The sequence below is a fragment of the Lytechinus variegatus genome, chromosome 8 (assembly GCF_018143015.1).
Source record: "Lytechinus variegatus isolate NC3 chromosome 8, Lvar_3.0, whole genome shotgun sequence".
NCBI classification, from domain to species: Eukaryota; Metazoa; Echinodermata; class Echinoidea; order Temnopleuroida; family Toxopneustidae; genus Lytechinus; species Lytechinus variegatus.
Genome location: NC_054747.1, coordinates 27,000,881 through 27,015,006, shown reverse-complemented (window position 1 = coordinate 27,015,006; position 14,126 = coordinate 27,000,881). Strand labels below are relative to the sequence as shown.

At 35.4% G+C, this 14,126-nt stretch overlaps 1 long non-coding RNA gene across 1 annotated transcript; it reads right to left on the bottom strand.

Moving 5' to 3' along the window:
- Positions 1-3,641: 3,641 nt before the first annotated feature.
- LOC121420705 lies at positions 3,642-4,859 on the bottom strand. Its single transcript, XR_005970801.1, has 3 exons — positions 4,649-4,859; positions 4,099-4,119; positions 3,642-3,690 (listed from the first exon to the last, which is right to left on the bottom strand). It is a non-coding gene; the product is annotated as an uncharacterized LOC121420705 (long non-coding RNA).
- Positions 4,860-14,126: the final 9,267 nt, after the last annotated feature.

Here is a 14,126-nt window from a genome sequence, read left to right as displayed (position 1 = left end):
TTCTGGATCTCCTTTGGACGATGCAGTAGGGCTAGCTTTCTCTTTCTGACGGGTTTCCATGACATCATAGTCAAGTGATGCATAGACAGTACCTTCTTGAGATTGAACAGGGGCTGGTTTTGGATAGCGCACGCTATTATGAAAATATCAAGGTAAATCAAACCATCCTCATCTAATCCCTTAGTAACCGGTAAAACCATAGAGGTTTCTTGAATGACGTCCATCTTCCTTGCGCTTTTGTCATTTGATTTATTTGCGGTAGTTGCAGCAGATTTTTCGGTTCCCATTTGATTGTCATGATCAGTTTCGGACAAGCTCGAAATATGGGCAATGTCACTATCTCGATTTCGATCAGTGCGGAGTAAGCTGTCCTCATTGGGTTTCGCTTGGCCTGGGGTATTTCCGTTTTTCCTGAGGGCTGTCATTGCTTCACGGTCGAGAGAAGCGTAAGTTATGCCACCTTTAAATCTACCTTGAGTTGTAATGGGTGGTCGGTACGGTCATGTGAGAGATCGATGTAAACTAACCCATCTTTGTTCCTCTTCTGGGAGGTGGATGCTATGTCGGGAGTTTCTGGCTTAACCTCTTCCTCATCTCCTTCTGCCACATTTTCTACACTTTGGTCTTCTTTGTCCCCTTCAGGTTGAACTGTGGTAATGTATGTGTGAGTTATTCGGGGTTTGGGAATCGCAGGTAAAGCTCGGACAGATAAATCATGTTCTGGTTGACTGATGTTGCTAGACACTTGATTCCCATCCACCTGTTAAGTGTTTTTAATCGAAAACAATATATGAAAAAGGGATTTAAATGATTTTTATAACTTTGGCATAAATCTATTGTGACATTCTAGTAAGATTTCATCTATATAATTATAAATGTCTCTTACGAAATTAAGTATAAATAACATCATCTTGTATTTACGATAGAGGAAGAAGGTACAATAGGAAGAAGAAGGTGAACGATGATAGCAAATAAAACGATAAAAAACATGAATATGTTATGCAGGGCCAGCTGGTACAGCACTTTCCTAAAGTGAAGTGGCGACCCAGAGTAAATGATTATTAATGATATCATTATTATTGCGAAAATAAAAAGAACATTTTACAAGAAGTCTTTAAGTATGCTAGTATAAATTATCTAACGACGAAGAGGCAGTAGTAGAAGAAGAAGAAGAAGTAGTAGTAGTAGTAGTAGTAGCAGTAGTAGTAGTAAGTGTAGTAATAGTAGTAGAAGTTGTCGCGGAACAGTTTCAATGGTGGTTGAGGGGTAGTTGGTCATGCTACAAAACACAAAGAGAAGGTCATTCTTCGTTTTATACGCTTTAATTGAAACAAAAAAATGGGAATGAGGCAGAGTCATTCCTGTCCCAGGGCTCGTGCATGTCGTGAGTCGTTAGTAGAAAAGTTATTTCGGTAGATTTACAATAAACTTTAACATGTCAATATGTCTTACCAGTGTCTGTGAATCTCTTGGCCGACTAACTATTTCTGTTCTTGGATTATCTGTGAAAAAGAAGTGTTATTATTCAAACATTATAGAAGAATCACGCAATACAGACCCTATATAGTATTAGTCATACTTATTTATTTCATGTATTATTTATTCCTCAATTAATTTTGTATTTGCATGTTGAGAATGGAAGGGGTAGTCTAAAGTATGTCCCGGCAAATATTTCATTTGTACAATGTCACTCTGATGATCTGAGCTGTTTGAAAACTGCAGTTCCTTATTAAAGCTGTATTTAAAAATTATTGTGAAAACATTACCTGCATACACTTTATTTATGACTTTTTTCTAAATTTGTGTAATCATTACAATTTGCCTACGTCACAATGAGCAGCAGCAGCTCGAGAGAGGGAAACTAGAAAAAGGCAGAGATAACATAAAAACGTAAATATAACAGAGAGCGTGGAGTATAATGGGCAAGAATAAGAGATCAGAATTTAAGGACGGATTGAGATGAAAATTTCCACTGACATCTTCAAACTTTTTTTCAGGGTCAAAATAAAGAAGTAAAATGAAAAGAAATAAAGGAAATGTGGAAAATGCTACTAAAACAAATATTATGTAGAGACAAAGGACAATTAATTTGCATAAACGACAAAAACATGCTCTTCGTCGCCCAAAACTCACCAGTCTTCTTGATAAAGAAACAACGTCTTACAGAGAACAGCAGCCCCAGTGAAACTAGAAGGATGACAATAGAAGCTGCTACAACACACAAGATGATGCCCAAGAAAAATGAAAGTTTAGATTCTGCCGTCTCTGCAATAAGGACGTCAGAAAGGAAGAAGATAATTAATGGTAATAATGACAATAATTGAGTAAATTTTCTATTGCTTAACATTCATGTATATACATCGTAAGAATCCAAGCGCTTACCGATTTTAAATTTACCCAGTCATCACATTCAATCGGTCATTCCTGCACAAAATGTATGCACATCATCCACTCCCTAGGGACCTCTCCTGCAACTTGCCATTGAGGCGCACATGGCATTGGACAAGGTCTGGTTAGTTTTACATCCCACCGTGTAGCCACTTATCACCTGAGTCGAGAGTGCCAAAGTGTGAAATAACACCATGCCAAAGGACGCGAGGCCGCGGTGGATTCGAAAACACGACACTTTGATTACAATGTGTAATACATGAAAGCTTTATTTAACAGCAAAATTTAAGTTACAGATTAAAGTAAAACCCTGCTAAGAATAAGGAAACTGGTACTGAAAGTCTCGAATAAGTCTCTTCTGTTTTTACGCCACTAACTGCATCACGCTTGAAGAGAAAGTAATGATCATTGGTTAAAAGGAAGTGGATAACTTTTAGTTTTTCCATTTTATTTTTTATGTGATTCGCCTGTTATTATGAAAAGAATGTCGGTCAAATGTCAAAAGGAAAGGGTTAGGGCAAAATATTTATAGACAATCATCACCAATGACAAAAAAAGGGAAATCTGAAGGAAGTTCTATTGAAAGTGGTTTAAGTAAACGAGTGAAATTACAGTTTCTTTATCGTATCATCTGATAAAGGGAAAATGTCGCGAACGCAATGTACATCTTGTCAAAGGCGATTTGCATTATAGGATTTCCTTAATACATAACTTTCACAAAAATAATGGGTATATCGTAAATTCTGGTCTTGAAATTCATAATATTAAGTGGGGAAAAGCGAGGTCACGTCCTTGTTCATTTGTCATCTCCTCCTCCTCTAGAATAACCCGATGCTACGCCTGAATATTGATTATTAAAAAGCCCACATTATTTTCTTTTTTAATACTAGATTTTCCTTGGTTCGTGTGAATGGGTGGACATTGATTTACAGACACAAATACAAGGAATATCGTTTCTTGCAAACCCTATCATGCTAGCATTATGTAGGAAAAGGGGAATTATTACGACGGATAATAAGTACAATTTCACGAAAATATGCTAAGGGTGCAAGAAAATACATGGAGCACTAACCTATGATAGGATAAGAAGATGCACTGCACAAGCCCCTGCCTAAGGTCACCACCGTTACGTCATCATCCTGGTCTATGTTGACCTTAGTGCCAGGGTCAATGCACTTTGTATCATTCAGAGTGGAGCATTCGGACATATTCCACAGGATGACAAAGCAAAGATCTTCCAAGGGTGGTCTGTCTTCGAAATGGTCAAAATCCCCTCCGATGTTTTCCGAGTGATATATACTCCTATATTGATTTAAGAAATAAACATAAGACAACGTGATCGGGAATCGTCAAACTGTACACAGTCATCTGTAACAGGTTGTATAAGAATTGTCCCAGATAAATAAACAATGAGATATGAGACTATTGTGAGCTCGCCTAATTACACTGTTTGATCTTTGCCATAATATGAGAGAAAAGTAATAATACTATACTTAATGAGGACTGTAATGCATTTAATGGGTTGTCTACGATATATTAACTAACCATGTAATACATGGTTAGTTAATATAAATTTTATTCTTACTTTATTTGGGGGGAGGTTAAATATAATTTCACTTCGGGGAGGTTAATAAAATTTAAAATAAAATGTATGTTTATATATATATATATATATATAATATATATGTATGCATCAAACTCTGTACTTACCATAGTGTCTTGGTGTTAATGCTGTCATAAGTGCCAAAGCATGGAACGGAGATATGAACCGATAAAGCAGAAAAAGAACATATCAAAGATAAATGTAAGTTTATATAATATTTTAAAAATCCATGATATTCATATTTTTAACCATACAATAAATATTAGCATATAACATTCTAAAGGACTGTATCCCAAGTAGAATAGGGAAAAAGCACCTTGCCCCAGCAAAAAATCCCTTAAGCATATCCTTAATGAATTACATGAAATTTGTTGTAGTCTGAGGAATGATTTCTGGGCTTTTATGATGTAAACGTTTACAAATCAATATATATTCTGCAACTGGGATTACCCCCTTTATAAGCTTCTAGTAGCTTCTTGGTCGTTCCCATGTTTCTCTTTAAATTTCATTAATTCAAATGTATATACCTGTTCAGTAAATTAATGATTCAGTTATTAAGCGTTTTTTAGTTGACGTATATATTTTGCATTGTTTTTTATCATGAGAAATAATTAAATAAATAAATGAATGGTTAATGAAAAAAATGAATAATCTTACGTGCTGTCGAAGACACGATCTTCCTTTGACTACTGTTTCCCGCTCTGTTAGCAGACCACAAAATAATTTCGTAACGGGTGTATGGCTTTAGATTCCTTATAGTATAAGTTGTACTATTTATGTCTGCTTTGTGGTAACACACTTTCTGACCCGGATCTTCTTTTTCGTATGTACAGTACTGAAGGGTGTAGGTTTGTTGGAAACCGCCATAGAACCCTGGTTGCCAGGCGACAATGATGGTTGAAAATGTCGTCTGCTTTTGCTGTACTATCAAATTAGATGGCGCCTGTGGAGTAGCTGAAATGAAATATGAACAAGTGGAGATTCTGTATTATGTCTCATCATTAAAATTTGGATTCTCCAAAAAGGAATGCAAACAAATTATTTCTTTAAATGGACAAAAAGTTGAATAAAGCCATTTAACACACCCAGTTAAGTCTAGATTACCGGGATTCAATCAATTAAAGGACGAGTCGGATTCTGGATTTTGAAATTCGAAAGTTTCAAACCAAAACTAAACAAAAATTTCAAACCGGTGACAACCAATGTCGAGTGTTGAGGTTTCAAATCTAAGACAATTTCAATTCAGTCTTATTTAATTTAACTTATCGATTAAATCTTGGAGAGGTCAATGACAACAATCTTTTAAATTGACCTTCAACATGTCCAATTTTAGAAGCTTTGATAGTTCGATATTTTTTAATGAAGTAGGTTTTAATTATAGCTTATTATATTTAGGCAAAAATGTGGAGTTATATTTACAAGCAAATGTGTAGTTGATAGCCGAGCTGCCACGACCAAGATTCGTTGACACTTTGCACATATATTTCCCTTGATCAGACGTAGTAACATTTTGAATGGTTAGCTTGCTTGAGGATGTTGTATTCCCCTCATGATGATCAGTACGTTGCTGTTGATGTCCATTGCTGGCGTCCAAACTTTTCCCGTTACGAAACCAGGTGAATTGGGAGGCAGGCGGGCTGGCATCCGATCGGCAAGTGAAAGTAACATCGGTAACCAATTGCCGAAAAGTAAGTTCATGAATAACAGGTGGATCTGAAATTCAGAGGGGTGGTAGAAGAATGGAGAAGATTCGAAGCGAGGAAGGACTGAGAATAACACGCCAAAAATATTTTTAGTGCATGAAGCTATTCTCGATAAATTTTATTCATCACGATGGGATATGACCTCATCAAACAACATTTCAACGATGAATCTTAGATTGCACTGATTTACATGAATCTTTCGCAAAATAATTAATTCCATACTTACAAAGAATCTCAAGAGTCTTCTGCGCTTTCTGATACAGTCTAGGTGGAACAGTGAATGCCATCATCTGTATAATTTCACATGTCAAGTTCCTTCCATTGTCCGATTTCGCTGGTGTAAACTCGAGTGTACTCGTGATGTCAGCTCTTCCATGGTCACTATGTGTTTGATTTGGCCAAGATTGGTTGGTGATGTTCCTGGACCCTATATACCAGCGGATCAAAGGCAGTGGATAACCATTGCCTGTTGAACATGTCACACTAGTAACATCGCCTTCAATCAGTTTATTAGGGAGATGTATCTCGGGAGAGTCGGAGGTCTCTGTAGCAGTATTATTCAAGAAAAGGAAAATACCGAAAAATTGTTAAATTGGGCATATTTCTGGTGTGTGGTAAATTAATTATTATATTTTTTGCAACAAACCAGAAGTTCCACGGTGAAATATTCCACCAGATACCCCAGAAATATTCAAAATTTACCGTGTAAATATTCAAAATATTCATGATATATATGTCTTTCAAGTAGTTGCATTCCGTGATAATAATAGGCCTACCACAATGGCCAATAAAGAACCTGATAAATTATATTCTTAAATATATTATTTCTGCTATATTGAACATCGCTGAATACGTTTTCCAGTGTGACAATATATTTGAAGTTTATATTAATAAACCATTATATAGTTACATTTATGTAGCACTTAATACTTTGTGCTTCTAAGCGCTTTATGTGTTATTTAATCATTTTACCCCGGCCATCATATCTTTGTTTATAAGGTTTATCCTGTGAAGTATGACCAAAGCACAATTAGATGCCTCTATTTCCATGATTACATACCATAAACAAGCAACTTCGCTTCTGTTTCAAGCTGGGTCCTGCCAACCCTAGCCATACAGCGTAGAGCCCGATTATGGTGGCGCCTTACTGGTTGAATTTGCATTACACTTGTCGTATCAAATAAACTACCATCCACTGGGTTATACGTAAAGTGAGATGTGACGTCATTGCTGATTTCGTTGGCGTTCAGTGTCCATGAAATATTGGCAGCTGGGCGAGACCCATTACTGGTGCATGTGATGTTTGTGAGGTTGTCTTTGAAGATGATGATATCATAAACGCCGATTCCATCGTCTCTGATCGGTCTTGATGGTATGGAGATGTCTACGGAAGTTGGTGGGGCTATAGCCGAATTTAAAGCAAAATTGTTCTGGTCATAGTGTAGTCTACTTTACACAGTTAAATCTGAGCTCAGGATTAATGCTCTTTCCCTTGCAAAGCATGGTATCAATATCTCTGAAATAAGGATCTAGTAAGTAGGAATATCAGAAAATATCAGAAAGAAATTCCAGAAGCCCAAACATCTTTCAAAGATTACATGCCAAGGCAAAATTATGCGTCATCTCTATTTTTGAGACCAACATCAGTTCATGAAATCACAAGGCTGGTGTCCTCAGTGAAGGCCTCTAAATCAAGTGGTTCAGATGACATTTCTCCTAAAGTTATCAAAGGTTGCATTCATGTCATTGCTGAACCATTGTGTCATGTTTTCAATAAGTCAATATCTCAAGGTATTGTTCCCATTAAGTTAAAAATTGCTAAAATCGTTCCTGTCTACAAAAAGAGTGATCGTAAATGCATTGAAAATAATAGACCAATTGCTTTGTTGCCGATCTTCTCAAAGATCTTTGAAAAAATCATGTACAAAAGATTAAACGATTATGTGCTGTATCATGATATCATGACACCACATCAATTTGGCTTCAGGAAAAGTTGCTCTACTAGTATGGGTGTATTAAACTTGGTTAACACAATTATCACTGCTATGAATTATGGAAAATTTTGCCTTGGTGCATTCCTTGATTTAAGTAAAGCCTTTGAAACCATTGATCACAGTATACTCCTAGTTAAGCTTGAATATTATGGCATTCGTGGGATGGCTTTAAATTGGTTTTAAAGCTATGGAGAAAACTGGTCCCAATTTGTGGTTATCAACGGTGTCAGCTCAGAATATAGAAATTTTAAATTTAATTTGGAGTACTGCAAGGATCGATTCTTGGTCCGTTGCTTTTCTTAATCTATATTAATGATATTGGTAATTCTTCCAAATTACTTACATATTCTTTATACGCTGATGACACCTGTGTATTACTTTCTCATAAGAATTTGCAGTCTTATTCGGGAGGAAAATACTGAAATTTGTCATGTTTTTGCCTGGTTTTGTTGTAATAAGCTGTTACTGAATACAAGTAAAACAAAATGTGTTTTATTTAGAACAAAGGGGAAGAGGAACATTGATAATATAGATCCAATAATCGTTGGTGGTCGACAAATTGAATTCAGCTCAAGTGTGCGATTTCTTGGTGTCACAGTTGATGAATGCTTGTCATGGAATTTTCACCTTAATAATGTATGTTCTAAAGTATCTCGTAATGTTGGTGTGATATCAAAAGTAAGATATTTCTTACTTCAACGAACATTGGTTTCTTTATATAATGCTCTAATTGTGCCACATTTAATGTATTGCAATATTGCTTGGGGACATACATACAGGACTCATGTACATAAACTACAAGTTCTTCAAAAGAAAGCTATAAGATATGTCACAAATTCAAATCATCTGGCTCCAAGTTCCCCACTTTTTTGGCAGTTAAATATGTTACCACTTAATGAAATGGTCTCGCTGAATTGTGTTATTTTCATGTATAAATACCAATCCCTGCATATTGTTCTTTCTTACAAGAAGCTTTTGTGGTTAATTCAAAAGATTCATAATTAAACACAAGTCAGAGACATCTTATTCACCAACCCGTTGCTAGAATAAATGCTACGTTGAAATCATTCAGAACAAATTGTGTTAAAGAATGGAATATGTGACCTGCTGATATAAGAAATAGCAGTATCCTGTCTCGGTTTAAGAAATTATGTCATAAATATAATTTGATAAATTTAAGACTAGTTGTTAGTTGCACCTGGGGTGACATGTTTAGAGTGTGAATGTGTGTGTTTGTCTGTGTGAGTGTGCGAATGCTTGCGTGTGGGTTATGTTCCTGTTGTGACCTTGTAATTTATTATTATTATTTTTCTCATAGTTGATCTATGTTTAAATAAAATATCATATGCAGGGGCCCCTGACTACAAGCTGTGCTTCTTTGGGGTCCCAAACCTGTCATTTTCATCATTTCTTTGTAATGTAACCAATTTATTTTGTTTGTACTTTTGTACTTTTTTGTACTTTGTCCCTTTTTTGACTGGTTTGAAGAAATTCAATTCAATATTACAAATAAATTGCTTTTGGAGGAAAAAGTTACAAAGTATTAAGAATGAGTGTGAAGTTGTTCTGAAACAAAGGATTTTGTGTTTGGTTTTCTTTATTTCTTACAGGTACGCATCCTAGAACGAATTGCAGCAACAGTTCAATGGCATATTTTGGTGCAAATGGTGGTCATTGGATTCGGGGTACGGAATTGACTGATAAGAAATTAATCTACCTGAATAATATATTTTTATATTTGCGAGGAAACAGAAACATTAATATCAATCAATCGATTTCATAAATTCAGAATGGGCAAAATGTTAATACTGAAATGATTTTTCTATACCCTACGTCATTTACGTATTGCCATCACGTGCAGCACTGTTTGCATGGTTTACGATTAAAGATGCCTTCAAGGTAGCGTTTCATGAAAGGGCTTGTCTGATGTTTTAATCGACAAAGTATGTTTTATTTGACATTCAGACATCTGTGCTTGTTATCCAAAGTCAAGGAAAAATTGTCAGATCTGACGACTTGTCGAACGCTAATGCTCAGAAAATTTTCAGGGGTAGGCCATGAAAAGTATTTTTCGTAATCCATAATAAAAACTTACCTTGAACGTTGAGAAGAACTGAAGTTTCAATAGGTTCTTGAAGTTGTGGGTGCGACACTTTGCAAATGAGCCTCACTCCATGAGCATCCCTAGACGGACTCAGGCTCTCCTTCCTGAAAGAGGTGTAGAAATTCCCTTTTTTCACATTGGTCTGTCTGGTAAAGGAAACTTGTACGGACTCCGGGATGATCCACTGTAGTGCAGCAGGAGGTCTGGCACCCTTCGCTATGCAGGTCACATCCGTGGTTTCATTCGCTGTCAAATTTCTCACCAGATCTCCCTCAATAGACACCTCGTTTGGCCGCACTACGAGTTAATCATTTGAATCGTCATCAATATTACGGAGTGAAACAGAAAATATATCCACAGCAAACGCCCCATTCTATGTAACTGATAAAACTGGATGTGAGATTGAATGAACACGCTGGTGGGGTTTGGGGAAGGGGCTAGGCCCCAAGGTAAGGGCGATCGTCTAACATGAAGAAAAAAAAGGATATCGGTCCTCTCCCCAGAAGAGATGTCTTTTTTTTCTTGCCAAGTATTGTTTTTTATTATTTTAAACCCTCCCATAACGGTTAGTCCTGCACCACTCCCTGGATTAACATAGGAGTCAACAACTGGATTTTACTTCAAATAATCTGTTGTCTTGAATGTAAGTCGAATTTATCAAATATGTGGGTTTTTTTTATTTTGTTTTCACGTCAGTTTACTTCAAATACTCAATGACTAACTATTCAAATGCATCACAATAACAGGCCTACTAATACATAGCATATCAATTATGCTCACAAGGCCATTAATGAATATTAATTAAAAAAGGTAATTCTCTTAAAAAGTGCGCCAATTTATGGGGGAAAATCGTAAAAAAAGGAAGTCTGCAGAATGGTTTGAAAGATTCATATTTTGAAAGTACCATGTTTGAGAAAGTGGCAAAGAAAAAGGGCAAGTCGCTATTGCGTCAATTTGAAGTACTGACCGATTAACTTTAGCACACTATTTCAAGGTTACGGAGGTTAATCGTTAGCACTGCCCACTCATGTTACTCAATCATATCACTTTTGAAACGATTGAAGTAGAAATGCACACAATTCAGTTTAAGTGAGGTATCAACAATATTAAATATTTTTGTCTTTCTTGCAAGGTAGAAAAAATATTAAATATTGTTTGTCAGGAGCAGAATTTTAACAAATAACATATAACAAAAGTACCGTCAAAAACCACTGCACGTCTTTCGTTCAGTTTAATGTTCATAATTTGAATGAGGCAACCTTAAAAAAAATTTTCATCTGTAATCTGAGATCCTAAGTAATGCATGACCAATTATGGAGATCCAAAGATAGTTTACCATGAAATCCTCTCGATTGCATTTACCCTTGCCAATCTTCTTTACGGAAATTAAATCAAGTTACAAATTGCAATATTTATTTTGTTAGCATAAGAACATCCATATTTAGGTATTTGTATAACATTTTAAAATAATTAAAGATGAATGTGGAACGCATTGTTTAATTTTGCCACATATATAGACATATATTAGACAAACAGGGTTGAAACTTTCATGCTATAATCCAACAAAATTTATTGAGGTCCACACATTTTCGACGAGTACATACCGTCTTTATGAAGTGAATGACAAAAGTACTTATAAAAAGACCTATTCCCTACCTTGTTCAAGAACTGCCACCCATAAAGAAGATAACCGCTTTCCACGATTTGTTGTCACCGAGCATTTGTACTTTCCACTGTCATGTACAGCCAGATTTTGTATAGCCAAACTCACAGAACCATCTCCATCAAACGTTGTGTTGAATTTTGTAGGGTTGGTAACATTATTCTGGCATATCCCATTCTCACAGTCTAGTGATGCCAGAATGGAATTATTTCCATCTTTCCAGAATATTCTGGGATTAGGGGCCTTGGGTGAGTAGGCGCATATAAGGGTGATATTTCCTCCAACTACAGGGATAGTATTCACATCTGCCACCATGAAAACGTTTATTTGCCCATAGCAACCTAAAAACGAAAATCACAAATGTAAAAAAAATCGAACAATATGTTAATTATTCAAATTTTGGGCTATTTAATGTATAGTCTCAAATCTAGTAAAGGTTGCATTTTATGTATTTATTAATTCTAATGTTTTAATGATTTCAATTATGGGGGTAGGAGTCTAATGTGTTCCAAGTTTTATTCAGGTTTTTACTGCTATTCTCTATATCCATAGTTGTGCCCCAGATTCCAGATTATTATGTTAATTTGTCCTCTGACTCCAAATTGCTCGCTGTACGGCCCTTAAAACAATTATTTTTTTTAATTCTGGTGCCAAGAAAAATTTTACAAGCAAACAAAAAATGAAAATAAATAGGGTTTATTTTCATTGATTTTCTACTTTTTAGTAAAAATCATTTTATTAGGCGGGTCCTTCATCCCCCCCCCCCCCCCGCTTCCCACGGCCCTGGCTTTCCAAAATCTAAGAAGTCATTTTGATTATTTGTTGGGTATTCACTGTGGAATCAATTGCCATTATAATATTCGCATTATTACTACTGGTTTAAAATTGCCTTCTAGTAGTTTCCATGCATTTAATAGACATGAGGAAAAAGAAATGCGTAATCTGGGAAGAAAAAATCCAAAGTTTTAAATCACGCTGCTTTTGACACAGAAGGACGTCATGAACGTGGGGCCGGTGAAAAACATTTTGAAGCTCGATAATTTGAGCTTTTCTCAAGCAAAATACTCAGCTGATAAGCGATGAAAATACACAAACCATCCATTCCTGTGTTTTTATAGTTTAAAAAGATAACGATTAATAAATGGTTTGTGAATTTCACGTATGTGTCCGGTCGAGAGTGCAATGTTTAAAAGACGTTTAATATTTCAATCGTAGTCGACTTACCTTTACGGGTGAGAATAGAAATGAAATAGATGACTGGTAGAAGATGAAATATCATCCGTCTAGATGTCATTTCTTGATGTGAATGTTCAAAGATGGTTGCTTGAAAATCAACTTAAAATGTATCAAGGAAGTAATAAAAATATTCCGGTATAGGACACTGCTGTGTACTGCATGTCAAAATAATGACATATGTTGCAATCCTATCTGAAAGAAAACAATTTAATGCGATCGAAACTATGTTCACTCTTAAGCATGACATTAATTTTGGAAGTATTCATAAATCATTGAACGCCAAAGGGAGGAAATATTCATTGACCATAGATAGGACTGGAACTATGTATCCCATAATAACACGGATGGGATTTTGGAAGGCGATAAAGGAATGTAAATAAAGCGTGTAAAAATAATAAATATTTTATATACTATTCTACACACTTTTATGCTATATAATTTGAATGGATTATATAGAAAAATGATGTTTCGTGAAAATGGAAGAAAATGAATGTTTATTTGAATTGAAAAAAAAGGCCAATAGTAACTGTGAGGTCCTGGAGACGAGACTGGGATTGGTAATTGGGAAATAAGTGGACCGACTTAGGACTGACCCTCTTGGGATTGGCAACATGAGCTTTGGCTTTAAAGGGAAGTTCACCCTGACAAAAAGTTTATCGTTAAAAATAGCAGAAAAAATAATTAAAAATATTGCCGAAGGTTTGAGAAAAAAATCATCAAATAATTAAAAGTTATTAGAATGTAAATTATTTGATTTGTGACGTCATATGCGAGCAGCATTCCTAGATAGTGAATGGTTAAAATCAATGAAATGTCATTTTCTCAGAAAACTGATAATGGTTTTCACTGTACCTTTTGTATATCAATAGACAAATCATTTCACACCCGATCATGAATAGAAAACAAAATTAAGTCATCAGGAACCATACAAAATTTGAGATTCATGCATGTTACATTACATAACAAATGGGGCAGCTGCTCGTTTATGACGTCACAAATCCAAAACTTTGAACTCTAATAAATTTCTTACTCTTTAATTTTCACCAATATTTTTTATTATTTTTTCTGCTATTTTACAACAAAGTTTTTTTCAAGGTGAACTTCCCCTTTAAGTTACGGGGCACAGTTTTTGGAAAATAATAGCTGTGAGCGAGGCGAGTGGGCCGAAAATTCATGAATTTGATTTTGTACTAACGTCGTATGTAAAAACTCAAATCCGTTACACATGCATATTGATCTGTCTGTGTATATTTTTTTTTTGGGGGGGGTCGGGGCATGATAGTGGCAAATTGATTGTGGGAATCAGATCAAAAAATGTACATATACGCATCTTTGATTTTCTTCAATTTTCTGAAAGAAAACTATACTCCTCAAGTATTGAATTGGTGAATTAAATAGAATTGAATTTTGTTGAACCTGATTGGCATCTGCTAAT